General features: G+C 38.0%; 1 protein-coding gene, 1 non-coding gene and 1 pseudogene across 2 annotated transcripts in view; 1 reads left to right on the top strand and 2 right to left on the bottom strand.

The window, feature by feature from the left end:
- The window catches only part of LOC105433680 (uncharacterized), a 102,325-nt gene that overhangs the window by 52,371 nt on the left and 33,889 nt on the right, over positions 1 to 16,065 (bottom strand). The gene's annotated exons all lie outside the window — the stretch shown is intronic.
- On the top strand, positions 89 to 1,473 carry LOC148937772 (uncharacterized; annotated as a pseudogene).
- On the bottom strand, positions 13,725 to 13,796 carry TRNAI-GAU (transfer RNA isoleucine (anticodon GAU)). The gene has a single exon. It is a non-coding gene; the product is annotated as a tRNA-Ile (tRNA).

The following is a 16,065-nucleotide window of genomic DNA, read 5'->3' as shown; positions in this document are numbered from 1 at the left end:
TAGATATCCCTTTCCAAACTCCGTTAACCGTTCTACCCCATCTCGGGACGTAACAACAGAGTAGAACGAAACTGGTGACAGTGGTGGGATGGCACAAGGTACGCGATCTCAGTGCTCGTACGATCGTACTCGCCTAGATTTTGCTGATCAGCCATTATCCGAAGCGGAGATCGACGCTTTCAGAAATCAATATCTAGAAAAAGAGAAACAATTAAAAGAACAGAGCGATGCTGTATCACTTCGACAAGAAGAACTCGAAAAACAACGAGAGGAATTCGAAAGAATTAAAAACGCTAATTCAGATATCAGTAATTTTAATATTACGTTAAACACGATCCAAAAGGATCTTTCTTTTTTGAAAACTTTAAGCGAACGATTTCAAATCTTAGAGAAACACGTAGATGATGTACAGAATAGTCTATCCAACTCTGCTTCCAATAAATCATTGCAAGACGCTGAGACTAGAGAGAATCGAATTACGCAAGATAACACATCCTTTGATAGATTACCACCTAATCCACCGAATCCTTTTCAACATACGGAAGTGAATTATTCTAACTCATCGATCCGAGACGCTTTGGATCTCGTGCCGAAATACGACGGACATAATATGCTCGTTTTACAATTTGCACGCGCTTGCAAACGCGCTAAGGAACTTATTCCATTGACTAACGAAAATCATTTAGTCCGATTATTAAGAAATAAACTAACAGGTCATGCATATCTAGCCGTTGAAGATGAGATTCATAATATAGTCGATCAGTTCATAGATTGTTTAAAACGTACAGGATTCGGACCAGTACGGACTTCTAATTACTACCGCGGACAATTAAACATCAATTTCAAAAAACCCTCAGAGCATATTTTAGATTATATTGGTCGTGTAAAGGATTTGCGTGTAAAGGACAATGCTATAATCGAAGGAGAAATCAATTTGGCCGACCTCTCAATAATCTCGAAATTGAGCAGATAGATTCATATGCCCTAGAATCATTCTTTGAGGGTTTAACCCCCGAATATCATACCGAAATCCGCATGGAGGATTACCGAAATCTCTCAGAAGCTTATAATAAAGCAATACTCATTAGTAAGAGGCTCGAACGTGATCGCGTACGCCAGCGCGATACGAAACCGAACCCTGTTCGCAACATCTCAACCGATCAGAACCGAAGAACAATACCGCCAATTTCCGTTATGCAACCAGATTGCCGTCAATCCTCTTCTCTTAACCCTTCCCTTCAAGTTAAAATCTGTGCATACTGTAAAAACTTTGGTCACCTAATCTCCGAATGTAAGAAAAGACAATATAACAATGCCATGCGCGATAACAATCAGGGAAACTTGCCCAGCCCCTCGACATCGGGCGTAAATCGAGGACAGATGACCACGCGCCCGTTATACCCAATAACAACCAAAATACCAGAGTCGCCGTCGTCAAACTCAGCTCTGGAACCGTCCCAACCATCGAATTAGATTCTTGCTCTTTTCGCAAGCCAGCAGCTCTGATACTCGATACAGGAGCTCAGCCGAATATCATAAAAATTGGTATTCTAGATCGTAACGTACCTATTAACAGTGACAACATTTTGAATTTAAAAGAAATCACGGAAAATATTGTAAAAACTCTCGGAACAGTATACATCTATCTTCGCGATATTCCGATAATCTTCCATGTTGTAACCGATGATTTTCCTATCGCACAATAGGGAATATTAGGATCTTCATTCTTTACCGAACATCATGCACGAATCGATTATGATACCAACCATATTACCTGGAACCAACATAAGATACCTTTCAAAACCTCTGCAAGTATCGTGGTACCACCAAGAAGTAACGTAGGTTTAATGATAAAGTATCAAATCCAGAAATAGGAACCGGATATGTACCACGAATGTACGTGAGGGATGGAGTCTTCCTAGGAGACTCACTGGTCACTTGTATCAACGATAAAGCTTTTATTCGAATTATCAACATCAATTAAATGAAATTGAATTTGAGGTTCTTGTTCCTACTATTCGATTACAAGAATCTCGCAGGTTGCTAACTTCGGAGAACTCATGATGGATTGTTTTGATTCTAAATCGGTCTCCCAGAGACCTTATCATCTTAACGATGATGACACTCAAGAGGAATCACAGAAGCGACATTCTAACTCGATAAGTTATTCCATTTCCACTATCGCCAAACCGATAGAATCATTGCCTTCACCTGTTCTAGGACAGGAAAAATCCTTAGGCAACCTATGCTATTTCACTGAATCCAACCTTTCTATATCTCCACCTCAATCTATTTTAAGCGTCTTAGGATGTTCAAATTGTATGTCTCATACTCTCTCTGACCCAGAGTCGCGGAGCAACAAAATCATTCAACTTCTCCGACTAGACTATCTCAATTCAGAGGAAAGACAGAATGTTCTTTCCCTTGTGGAACGCCATCAAGATTGGTTTTATATTCCCGGAGTTTTTGGGACGAACTACTGCTACTTCTCACAAAATCCTCACCACCGACGAAATACCAGTAAATACCAAACAATATCGATTCCCATCTATACACAAAGGAGAGATCAACAAACAAGTCTCACAACTGTTATCAAATAATATCATTAAGCCTTTGACCTCACCATACAATTCCCCGGTATGGATAGTTCTCAAGAAGGCAGACTCTCAAGGGAACAGAAGATGGAGAATGGTAATTGACTACAGGATTCTTAACGAAAAAATTGTCGGGGATGCTTACCCGTTACCGAATATCTCAGACATCTTAGACCAACTTGGAGGAGCCAAGTACTTTTCGGTCCTTGACCTTGCTAGCGGATTTCATCAAATCCCCATGGATCCCTCGTGTACTCATAAAACAGCGTTCTCTACGCCTCATGGTCACTACGAATTCAATCGGATGCCATTCGGCTTGAAGAACGCCCCAGCTACCTTCCAACACCTGATGGACCAAATCCTCTTCGGCTTACAAGGAGCCGAACTCTTCATCTACATGGACGATATTGTTGTATATGCAAGTTCATTGCAAGAGCACAATATAAAAATACAAAAATTAATGAGTCGCCTACGAGATGCTAACTTATTACTGCAACCAGACAAATGTGAGTTTCTACGACATGAAGTTGGCTATCTAGGCCACATAATTGGAAAGAATGAAGTACATCCTAATCCAGAAAAGTCAGCGGCTGTTAAGAATTTTCCGACTCTCAAAAATTCCAAAAATATCAAACAGTTTTTAGGACTCGCCGGCTATACCTTATTGCCGTTTTATACCCAACTTTTCGGGATTAACAAAACCACTGACCAAACTTTTGAAGAAAAAAGTCCCTTTCTCATGGAAATCCAAATAACAAGAGGCGTTCGACTTCCTAAAGACAATTCTATGCCAACAGCCTATCCTTCAGTACCCGGATTTTTCAAAATCATTTATACTCACCACCGACGCATCGAACACGGCCGTAGGCGGAGTTCTTAGCCAGAGGATTATCTGACAAGATCTCCCTATAGCATATGTATCCCGCGTGCTAAATCCCGCTGAAATAAATTACTCTACCATAGAAAAGGAACTTTTAGCCATCATATACTGTACACATTTCCGACCTTATCTATATGGACATAAATTTTCTCTTGTTACCGATCATCTTGGCTTCTCTTACTTGGTTTTACAAAGTGAAAGACCCTACGAGATTTATGAGATGGAAGCTCAAGTTAGAAGAGTATGACTATCAAATTGTGTATAAATCAGAATCCGCGAACCATAATGCCGACGCTCTTTCTCGGAACCCTCAAGTTTTGGCCGTTGTAAACTCGGCTGCCGAGATAATCGATCTCCTATTGCCAGAAGAAGATTCAGAACCACCCCCATCCACTCAATCTCAATTTGAAACCCTTGGCGAATCTAGCGAAGGAAATCAATCCCAGTCTCCTCCTCCCGCATCCAACATCGTAGAAGGAAGCTCAGAATTAGGGGGAGATTCCATGCCATTCGTCGTGTCTCCTGCTGATGGGACCGAGATTCAGTTACCTCCTGCTGATAATAACGAGCTTGACGAACAAACTAGCGAATCCGATTTATCGGATGAAGAAGACAATGAAGCAATGTATCAGCATCTTACTCGAGTTAAAATACAAACTATTCGAGACAGATTATCTATGCAAAAGGATAATTTGGTTATTTTAACAACAGTTGATGGACACCCATGCGATAATGGAGCTAAAGAATTTCACGAACTCCGTAAAGTTCCACCACTGATAGATTTGACTTTTGGTCGCGCGCGGGTATGTGGAGTTAATAATAAAAATTTAATCATACTACCGGTTAAAAAAAGACTCACCACTATTATGGATTGGAACATATTTCAAGAGACAATTCGTTCCTTGTTGAATGTAACAACCGAGCTTCAATTGAATTCTTTTAGTATAGCAAAAACCTAACAACTAGACGATATACCTTGGTCATTAATCGTTGAAGAATTACAAAACACTTTCGATCATAGGCCCGTTTCTATCACCATTTGCGAAGGTTTAACTACGGTTACCCCTGAAGAAGAAAGACCAAACATCATCAGTGAATATCATCGATCAACTGTAGGCGGACACAAGGGTGTGACGAAAACGTATCTTAGGATTCGTCAAGATTACTATTGGAATAATATCAAAATCCAAGTCCAAGAGTTCATACGAAATTGTCGTGAGTGTCAACTGAAAAAACTAGTAAGACTAAAAACCAAACAACCGATGGTTTTTACTGATACGCCGGGAGCTGCATTTGATAAGGTCGCGATGGATGTGATGGGCCCTCTGCCCAAAACTAGACGTGGTAATAAATATATTTTAACGATACAAGACTTACTTACTAAATATTCGATCGCCATACCAATGGAAGATACAAGCGCAACAATAACAGCGGAAGCATTCGTCGATCATTTCATCTGCCGGTTTGGATGCCCGAAAGCCGATTTTTTAACCGATCAGGGAACAAATTTCTTAAGTTACCTGATGAAAAATATCGCCAAACGCTTTAGGATCAAACACTATCGTACTTCTGCCTATCATCCACAAGCTAACGGGTCCGTCGAACGTTCCCATCATGTTTTTATAGAATACCTAAAGACTTTCATCGACAGAAACGAAGAATGGGATAAGTTTATGGAGAGAGCTACATTTTCATATAATACAAGTGTTCATGGCACAAAATTCACGTCCCATGAGTTAGTATTTGGGAAGGTGGTCAGGATTCCATCCAATCGTCAGCCTGTAGAAGGAGGAGTGGAAACGTATCAACACCACTTGCTTGAGCTTTTTGATCGTATAAGTGAAGCACAAGAAATCGCTAAAATCAATTTGGAACTAGCAAAGGGCCGCTCAAAACGTTATTACGACAGAAATTTAAATCAAATAAATTTTCACGTTGGCAACTATGTATTCTTAAAAACAGAGAGGAAAACTAATAAATTTTCGGATGAATATTCCGGCCCCTATAAGATCCTGGAAATCCTTGACCATGAAAATGTACGCATTTAATTTAAAGATACTATCAAACTGGTTCATACTAATAAATTACGATTGTCTCACATGACTGACCCCGGTTGAAACTCCGAACCATTTTACAAAACAATTTGAAATAAATAATTCTGGAATAATTTCTGTGCAACAAGGATGTAAGATTAGAGCGAGAACGGTCACTATGAGTCATCCAGCCTATCAGACTACAACATTCACTCAACATTTCGTTCCCACGAATAATTTAAGCATTCTAAAATTATATAAGCCTATCCAAAGGGAATATAAAATTAATTTCACAGAAGAAGCTGCGCATGAAATTTGGATAACCAATCATAGCAATATAGAGATTCTATAATATCGTTTAACGATATTATAGAAAAAGCACGCCAGATCAAAGAAAGGAAGTTGTAAAATTTACGCTTCACCACGTATAGTGCAGCTGCATGCAGTATCGGATTACTCGGGATACTCTTGCTCGCCTTGTCCTTGGCTTGCAAGAATTCCTGGATCTGTGACGTGGCAAGACAAGTCCACGAGCGTTGCTGTAAGAAACAAAGGAGCAATGATACCTCCTCTCACCCCTCAATAGAAAATAAAAATGCATGCTCTGAGAGTGCTTGCACTCAGTTTAATGAAGAGCAGCCTCAGAGTCTCGTCATTGCTACATCCTAAAGAAGAGCATTACACCGTCTCGTAAGTGATACCCTATAAGACTTGAAATTTTTATCTTTATATTTTTTAAAATCTTTGGGTGGTCACTTGCAGGAAATCAAAAGGAAAGGTTTGAATGTAGAGGCGTATTAACGCTGAAAGGCAACGTTGGCATCGTCTGCTACACGACGACTACACCACAGCGCAGACATTCTCATGGACCAGCATTATCGAGCCAGCCATTCTTATACGAGAAATCCACTATCTGGCTGTACAATGATGAACGAAGAAATTTCATTCCCCTATGCCGGAAGGACGGGATGTCGGATCAGGCATGGACGTCGGACCGACCGACCCAGAAGTCTACGCGAGGAAACCCGTGCAACTTCCCAGGCAGGAATATGAGGCTATTCCCTCACGAGAACCTCACACCATTACTCCGACGTCTGATCTTATTCGAGATTTATTGAAATCGATGAAAGGATGGATGCCGCTGGTAATCTGCCGCAATCGCCACCTGATCTACCGCCGAGACCACGTGAGGATGACTCAGCTGCCGAGGACGAGTATCACTGATCTGTTTCCGTCGCCGCGACAGGAAGTCCGAGTGACTCTGAATCATCCGAATATATGGAAATATATGTGGATCCACGACCGAGCAACTACAGATGCAACGTCACGACACAGCCGGAGGAACAATCAGGAGGAGCAACCAGGAGGACATATGACAACCTAGAGCCACCACGACATCAGGAACACACCGTAGGTGAGCGAGCCATTCCTCAGGGTTCTCCCTCGCTTGAGCGATCGCGAGAAATCTATGTGCCTCCTTATTATCGCGACTATTTAAATCTAAATTCTATGCCGGCGTATAAATTATATTGCCTATCCGCGTGCAAGTATCGAATGATGTTATATTTTGTGCGGAATGCGTGACAGCGGAACATACATTTTGCATTTTAAATGCCGCCCGCGCGCATTTTGGCGATAATTATACGCGATTTCTCGTACACTTCAAAATACCATATTGCATTGCGGACGATGTTATAAACTGTTATTACAGGCGAAGCGTGCAATTGATTGCTATCAATGCCAACAGCATGTGATTGACCGACAAGGTCGAGTTGACCACCTAGTATATACGACGTTATGTGAGATAATTATTCCGTATGAAATACTGTAACATGCGCCGCGATAACATGCAAGGCCATTGAATTTATATTTAGCAGCGAACAATGACCGCGCATACATATATATATCTACACAAAAATATAATAACAAACTATTATACAAGCGAATACAATTATATAATTGCACATTATATGTTATATATTATTATATTATATATATATATATATATATATATATATATATATATATATATATTCAATCATTATATATTAAGCAAATACATACACGTATACACTATACACACAAAATTCTTCAATGCAACAAGTACTAATGAATAAAAAAAAAAAATAAAAAAAAACATGGTGATGGGAAAAGAATTGTCACAATTTATATATTGACCCGATCAAAAACCCTACTCCTAAATAACCATCCTCTAAGATATCTCTTATAACAGTAGAAATAATAATAATTATGATAGTAATAATAGAGATAGTGATATATATATATATATATATATATATATAAACAAAAAACAGAGAAAACTTTTTATTATTCACTAAAATACATATGGAAAGATCGAGGACTTAGAATAAAATTATGAATAAAACATACTCGAAATAAATGAATTTATGCTACTCTAAAAATAAAATAATACAGACCATCATATATATATATATATATATATATATATATATATATATATACACACACATATATGTATACGGAGAGAGACGATTTAGGATCGTAAAATATTTTAACAAATAACAGAATCCTGATCTCTTTCCGTGACACACGCATACATATAATTTTCATATTATATTTCTATTTCTCTTTTTATCTTTTTTCGATTTTTTTGTTCTTTTATAATTGATATGGAAATGTGTGACGAATCAAAAAACGTAAACGAAGCTTTATAAAAGCTTGGCTTACTAATAATAAATATCAATCATGGATACGCGAAGTATCAAATAATAATAGTCAGTATCATTGTAGCATTTGCAATAAAAATTTTTCATGTAGTTCATTAATTTTTCGCCATGCAGATTCTGCATGTCATAAAAATAATTTTAAAAAAGAATCATCATTACCTAACAATGATAAAAAATAAAAAAAAATATCTCAACCAGTTTTTCAACAGAAATGGTTAGATATCGAAGAATTTAAATGTTGGTTACGAGAAGTACCTAACAATGCAAATTTATCTTTTTGTTCCATTTGTAATAAAACTATTACTGGTGGTTTAGCACAATTATATCGTCACGCAGAATCTAAAGGACATTTAGATAAATATAAAAGTTTCATTGAGTTAAATAAATCAAATCAAAATTTACAAACGGAAGATAATGAATCACTTTTGTCGTTTGATGAGCGTAAAAAGCAGAAATTAGATATGCCGCATAATTAATTGCCGATAAAAATATCTCATCAAATTGCAAAAGAGATTCTTCATTTTTTTCAACATATAGGAAAAGATCCTAATATATTAAAAAGCATGAACATGGATCGTACAAAATGTAAAAATATTATTACAAACGTTTTATGCCCAATTGAAACGGAACGTGTCGTTAACAAAATTCAGAACATAAAATTTTCAATATTTATTGACGAAACGTCTGATATTTGTAATACTAAATGGATGACTTTTATGGTACGATATGTTGACCCGGAGACATTAGATGTTCGTTCACAATTAGTTAAATTAATTAATATTGATGCTAAAGATTCCAGCGCAGAAAAATTGTTTCAAGCATTTAAATGTGAAATGTGGAAAATGAAAATACCATTTTTAAATATTATAGCCCTATCATGCGACAATGCATCTGTCATGATAGGAAAATTTTCATCATTTAAAAAAGAATTAGAAGAAGTATGTCACATTTATTAACATTTACATGCCCTTGCCATTCCGCCGCATTAATAGCGCATGCTGCATATAATAAAATACCAGAATTTTGCGAAGAATTTTTACGAAAAACTTCTAGTTTTATTAACAATAGCCCCAAACGATTATCTGTTTACGTCAATGAATTTTCTGAGTGTTTCCAAGAAACAAATCACAAATTGTTAAAATTATGTGATACACGCTGGCTTTCTCATTACTTATGTGTAGAAAAACTTCTGGAATCTTGGGAAACAATTAAATATTTTTTGAACGAAATGGTTGTAAGTGAAAAAACACAACGTGGAGAACATCTGTTGTCTATAATGGGTAATATAGAAACAAAAGCCTATTTTCTTTTTTAAAATACGTTTTAAATTTTTTTAACGCATTCAATGCATTTTTTCAAGCATCAGAAACACGAATTCATTTATTGCAGCCAAAATCTTTATAGTTTCTTTTTCAAATTTGCCGAAACTTTTTAAAAGATGAATATTTAAAACCTTTTTCTGTAAACACAGTTTTCTCTTTATCAGAGAATCACAAAATTCTTCATAAAATTAATTTAGGTACAGAATGCGAAGAATATCTTTACGAATTACTGATGCAAGGACACAAAGACGCAGTTACAACTGTTCGAAAAAATTGCTTGATGTTTTATGTAACTGCTGCAGAAGAAATTCGTAAAAGATTACCGATAAATAATAAATTTTTATTAAAATTACAAGTTTTTAGATCTTTTGTAAGCTTATTCAATACTGATAGAGAAACTTCATTTAATGATGTTTCTTTTATAGCTGAAACTATAGGTAGTGTTGATGAAGATGCTTTAAAGAAAGAATGGATTGCATTGCCATTAGATTTTACAATGGAAGAGAAGCAAAATCTTTCCAAATTAAATTTTGATAATATGTGGAAAGAAATTTTACATCCAAAACATCCAAATAATATTACTAAGTATCCAAATTTAACAAATGTTCTGAATGCTGTTCGATCACTTCCAAATTCAAATGCCGACCCAGAGAGAATGTTTTTCTCTTTAAGTAATTTAAAAACAAAAAATCGAAATAGATTATCATTGGCTTCCATTAATGCCACGTGTGTTTTAAAATCAGGATTAAGGGCGAAAGGAGAAACATATTTAAACATGATGATTGAAGAAAAGTATTTGTCTCTTATGTAACAGATAAATTATATGTTAATATTGCTAAAAAAAAACGCAGTACTTTAAAGCTACATGCCATGAATGATAATGAAATTGCTGGTCCCTCGTGAGCAGGTTAAAAATGTTAAATATTAGATTGTAACGACACCCGACTCACCCCCCTCAATATTAATAATAAAGTTAAGTAGGCCCCGACCATCAACCGTCGGGGCATCGACACGGCGATCCTTCCGCGATCCCACCGTCGTAAAAATCACGTCGAATACCGGACGAAGCAAAGAGGAGATCACACGGCTTCACGTGCGCGGTGCGTGGATAAACACGCACCGATTAGGCCACCGCCGCCGGCCCCGCTACCGACCGCACCACCGAACATCTTCGCGAAATGATCGAGCGCGTTCGGTGAATTATCGCGAAGATTCCGGCAAGAACATCCCCCGGAACTACCTCGACCCGAGTTCGGCCGACTTGTATCCGACTACTCCCGACCGACGGCCGACTCGGGTATATTAAGCAACTCCGGTGGATGATCAAGTGCTATCACGGCGAGACAGTAAGACGTCCAGTACTGCTCTTGATACTTCCAGATCCAAAAGCGATCTAGGGTGTTCCCTATCGAGCCAGGAGCTTCTGGCCGATCGCTCCCGTCATCCACAAGCGCACAAGCTTTTCACAGATTGAGGAGTTTCTCAATCTGGGCTTTGAAAACAAGCCCTTGTACGCACCTTCCACCGCTGACGGTCAAGAGGCAGGGAGCTTCCTGCATTCCGAAAACTACAGCACAAACCTCTAACAGACCGTACGTACGACGAAACAGCTGATCCGTCATAACAAGCGCGCCGAAAACCTCTCGCACCGTCGCGCCCGCGCCGCGCCTACCGCGAACGCGCCGAATTCACGGAACCGACCGCGAGTCGAAGCGATTGTACGATTCACGGAATCCGCGCCGCTTTTCACCATACCGAAATTCCAGACAGCTACTTGTAAATATTGTACATAACAAAAGCTCAATCAGTCAAACTGTAAATATAGACCGTGATATCTAAGATAAAAGGAGTCTCGATATTTTATTTCTCATTAACAATCCTGACCATATCCGACCGACGCGAAACACGACGAGATAGAGACCCGAGATAGAGACGTTTTAAGATTATTAGAAACTTGTCCATAGTAGACATCACGCTTAAAGAGAATAAGCGTATAAAAAATCTTGTTTGCGGGAGATATTATGAGAAAAAAAAAGCGAATTTATATCAGTAATATATATGCGTATAGTTATACATAAAACACACACACACACACACACACACACACACACACACACACACACACATACACAGGGAAATGTAAAAAATCAATTTTGCAATATTAAAAAATTAATTTTTAATATTACAATAATTAAATTATTTAAATTATTTTTTATTAATAATTTAAATAAATAATTTTTTACATTTCCCTCCTGACGGAAGAAACCACCACCTTCTCGCGGTTTCCGTCGAGCAACAATATATACGTTTTATATTTATAGAAAATAAATACAATAAAAGTACAAGGAATACAATATACAAACGCTAAGTTTTTAATAATTATATCTAAATATCTTTATAAAACCACAATAAATTTTTTTTAATTACTTTTTGCAAATAAAAAGTATATATTGACAAAGAGTGGATTTTTGTATTTATAAATTTTAATTTTTATTTATGTATGAAAAAAATATATTGTAATAATGTTATAAACTTAATAAAATATATGATATAAAATAATATAAAATAAATGTATAAAAGTGTAAAAATAATCGACAATGGCATCGCGCCTCGCGTGGTTAATTCATGTCATGTCATGAGACGCCAGCTTCAAATCAGCGGTATAGCGTTTCTCGAAAAAGAAGAAGACAGCACTCCTTGTTGGGACTCCTTCTCTACCGCTCGAAGCTGGCTGAAGCACGGAGCGTACACGGACGAGCGCTCGCGCTAATGTGTGTGCCAGCCTATCCCCTCTATGTGCTGCAGCGTGGCTACAATCGTATATGAAATGGCATCCCTGGCGCGAGGTAGAGGAAAGGGAAGGAACTCGGTAGGCGCGGGGTAGAGGAGAGGGGGGAGGTTTGTCGCTTCGTCGGCAGTCCTTTAAAAATATGTCCGGGGAGAGGGGGGAGGTCTTTCCCTTGAAAATGTAATGCCGGTTGAAAATGTAAGGGCGGTTCTGTTTTCTTTTTTTTTATGAGGAGTTGCGGAAGATGGCTTTTCGATTTTTCTTGTTAGTAATAAATATTGACACAACAGTGTTTGTTCCTGTTTGGTCAAGCTTAGGTATTTCACAAGTAAGAGACAAATAAATTTTGGCAGCGACGCGGAATGGAATCTATAAAAATGAACAAATTCAGTAAAAAAAATATTACTCTTTTCATCGATGTTACCATTAATAAATAATATTACATCATAAATATCAAGCTTCTTAATCGACGACAGTACATATTAAGAGAAGTGCCGATAATTTGACAGCTATAAACAAATTGCGACTCTAGGAGAATCTATGACCATGCTCCGATTTCGACAAAGAGACAAAGAAATTCTTGTACTTTCGTATAGGCTTAGGGTCTGTTCTATTTCATTCTCATATGTGTGTGTGGTGCACACGTAGGCGATGCACATGCATATAGGATCTATTTTTTTAATGCCGCCCTTTCCGAACGACAAATTTTTGAGAAATTTCTGTGATCACAAAGAAAATGCAGATGATATATATAGTAGATCGTTGGGCACGCGGGATCACAGTAGGTGCCTTGAAACTGTAACAAATTGATTGACTGTGAAAGAAAGAAACAGTTGTGAAATAGTTATGAATATTGTGATTTGAAAATATGGAAGAAAACTTCGCGAATATAATGGACGAAGTGTTTGGAGAAGAAGAAGAAATGGACATTAATATTGAAAACATTGATATTGACATTGATATTGAAAAAGAAGAGTCTTCTGATGAAGAGCATTTTCTGACGACAGTGATTATCTAAGTGATCAGAGTAAGGATCTTACGATCGTGAAGAGAAAATTGTCACACGTTCTTGTTCTGAATCTCCATAAAAGATATTGCATAATTCATTTTATTATTCAACGGGTGGTGTTCTAGTTGTATGTGCTGAATGCATTGTTCCTCTGACAAATACTAATATCGGAGCAATATATGCTATTAAGAAATGAAATAAGAATGAAATAAATTTTCTTGGTTAAACGGCCAATCTTGCACCAACTGCAGACAGCTTCTATACACAATAATACCGTGTAATATGTGTCCTATTTGCACAAAGTAAAAATAAGAAGGGAGGGTGTGCGTCACGGCGAGGCCCGACCACGAACCAGTCGTGAAAACTCGTAATTATTTTGCGAAAAAATACCACCTCAGCCAGGAATCGAACCTGGATCTCCTGCTTATCGGGCAGGCATCTTATCCTTTCGACTACCGAGGCATGTGATGATATTTATCGCAAATAACGTATTTAGAATAACACGTCAATAATACAATGATACATATATATATATATATATATATATATATATATATATATATATATTACAATATACATATATACATGTATTCTTTCGAATCCCCACGACCGGAACTCCAGAGAGATGATGGTCCTATTCTCTCGATGGATGCAGGTCGGACTGCAGCGGCGACACCCTCCAACGCCATTGGCAAATATACAAATAATCCTCCTGGAGCACGACAGGAGAGATTGCATCAAGCATGGCTCGAGCCCCCGTTTCTGTGAAAGACAATATTGTGAACGAATCACATGCAAGTGCTCCGTGGAAGAGTGATATAAAAAAAAATATGGAACACCTAGAGCGAGTGGAACGCGAGCTGCTGGAGCAGTGCAGCTAGGTCGTTATCTTAGTGGAGTGTTTCGCGTGGCAACGATGCGAATGCATCGAACATCTCGAGGAACTTAGCCGTGTTAAGCGTTCTCAATTCGTTGGAAACAAACAATCTGTAGTGGCAAGGATTGCGCGACTCGCGGGTGCAAAGGTACAATTAGAAAGACATTTCGTGCACGTTGATGGCGAGTACGCGAGCACTAGTAGGGACAATGGATCCCTTATTTGGCGAGAGATCGATACCGCATTCGAAAGTCGTATTCTAACTGATACGGTGATTAACGTGAATTATATCGAGCCGCGATTTTTGGAAGACCCTAGTGATATAGTACTCGAGCGAGTGAAACATTATAGAAAAACACGGTAGTGAACAGTGCATTCAACGGCGAGTTTGTAACAAGCGATAAATGCGCCAATAAAAGTGTCAATACGAGAAACTATAAACTTTTTCGACTGTCAAATGTGGACGAATGGTACGAGCAGCATGTACGAACATCGAATCCACGTTGGCATCGCTCAAAGAATTCCAAAAACGCGACAGTGGATGAGCGTTGTCGCGAATTCTCAATCTCACTTTAAACGTACACAAATATAATTCTCTACACGCAAGATGTTACATCGAGTTATCGCGAGAAATTATGATTATTGAAACGAGCGGTGATCAACGTACGATCCGAAAACAATGTTTCGTGTGGTCGTAACTCTGCATCTGGCCAAGAGACATAAAGATCGGGAATCGTTGTACTCACATTACATCAGTCTTAAATCTCTAAGATATTGAGTTTCCAATGACATTGAACCAAATAAAAAAATTCGAAATTCACAACTCCATCTCCATTAACGTTTACAGCTTCGAGGAAGAAAAGGAGATTCTCCCGATACAGCTGACAAATGAGAAGATGGAGAAACACAAATTTACTGTACGTTCAAGATCCGCGCGATGACAACGGGGGTACTTTGCGTACATCAAGAATCTGTCCCGCCTCATGAGCTCGCAAATAAACAAGAAGAAATACAAGAAATTCTTTTGCGACTAGAATATATACATATATACATTTTAACAAAAAAAAAATGTATAATATTTTATAATTGTTTATTAAATACTAATAAAATCATGTTTTCCTTTTTTGCAGCTGTCTACACTATTTCAGTTCATCTGAAAAATTGCAATCGCATACAATGGATTGCGAACAGATGAACAACTGCGCCATTCGATTGCCGAGCGAAGAAATAAAAAAATAAGTGGCTCATATTTAAGAACCACATGAATAAGGAACAATTCCCATTCATCGTGTACGCAGACTTGGAGTGCGTATTACAGCAAATGCAACCGAAGAAGGTAGACGCGTCGTACATCTATTAGCAGCATAAGGTATTTATAGCATCGGATATTACGTACGATGCTCATACGATGTTATCAGCGTATCGATTTCGTCGCGTTTCGTTGCGTTGCGTGATTCGTTCGACAACTCAAAGACTTAGCGCATTGAATAAAAATTTTGTTATCCGCAAATGTCAATAGAAACATTCGAGAGAACAGTAGAGCTTACCATGGCGCCACGCGTTGTCACATTTGCGAGAAACCATTTGCATCGGACGACATGCGAGTACGCGATCATTGGGTTTGTTTTTTATTCCCGCACTAGTGCTGTACTAGAACTGAACTGAACTGAATTAAAACTGAATTGCAGCGACTGAATGCAAGCGAGGACACAGTGCAAATAGGCAATAAAGAACGTTATAGTGTAGAACAGTGCAAAGGCAACATGGCGAATCTCTCCGGAATTATTAGATTCTTTTGATGACGATGAACCTGTAATTGCACATCCACCATTAGAATCAATTTTAGTTGAAGAT

This window comes from Pogonomyrmex barbatus, unplaced genomic scaffold (genome assembly GCF_055798465.1).
Source record: "Pogonomyrmex barbatus isolate J1 unplaced genomic scaffold, ASM5579846v1 scaffold11, whole genome shotgun sequence".
NCBI lineage: Eukaryota > Metazoa > Arthropoda > Insecta > Hymenoptera > Formicidae > Pogonomyrmex > Pogonomyrmex barbatus.
The sequence above is the reverse complement of the archived record's forward strand: the minus strand, read 5'-3'. Positions and strand labels throughout refer to the sequence as shown.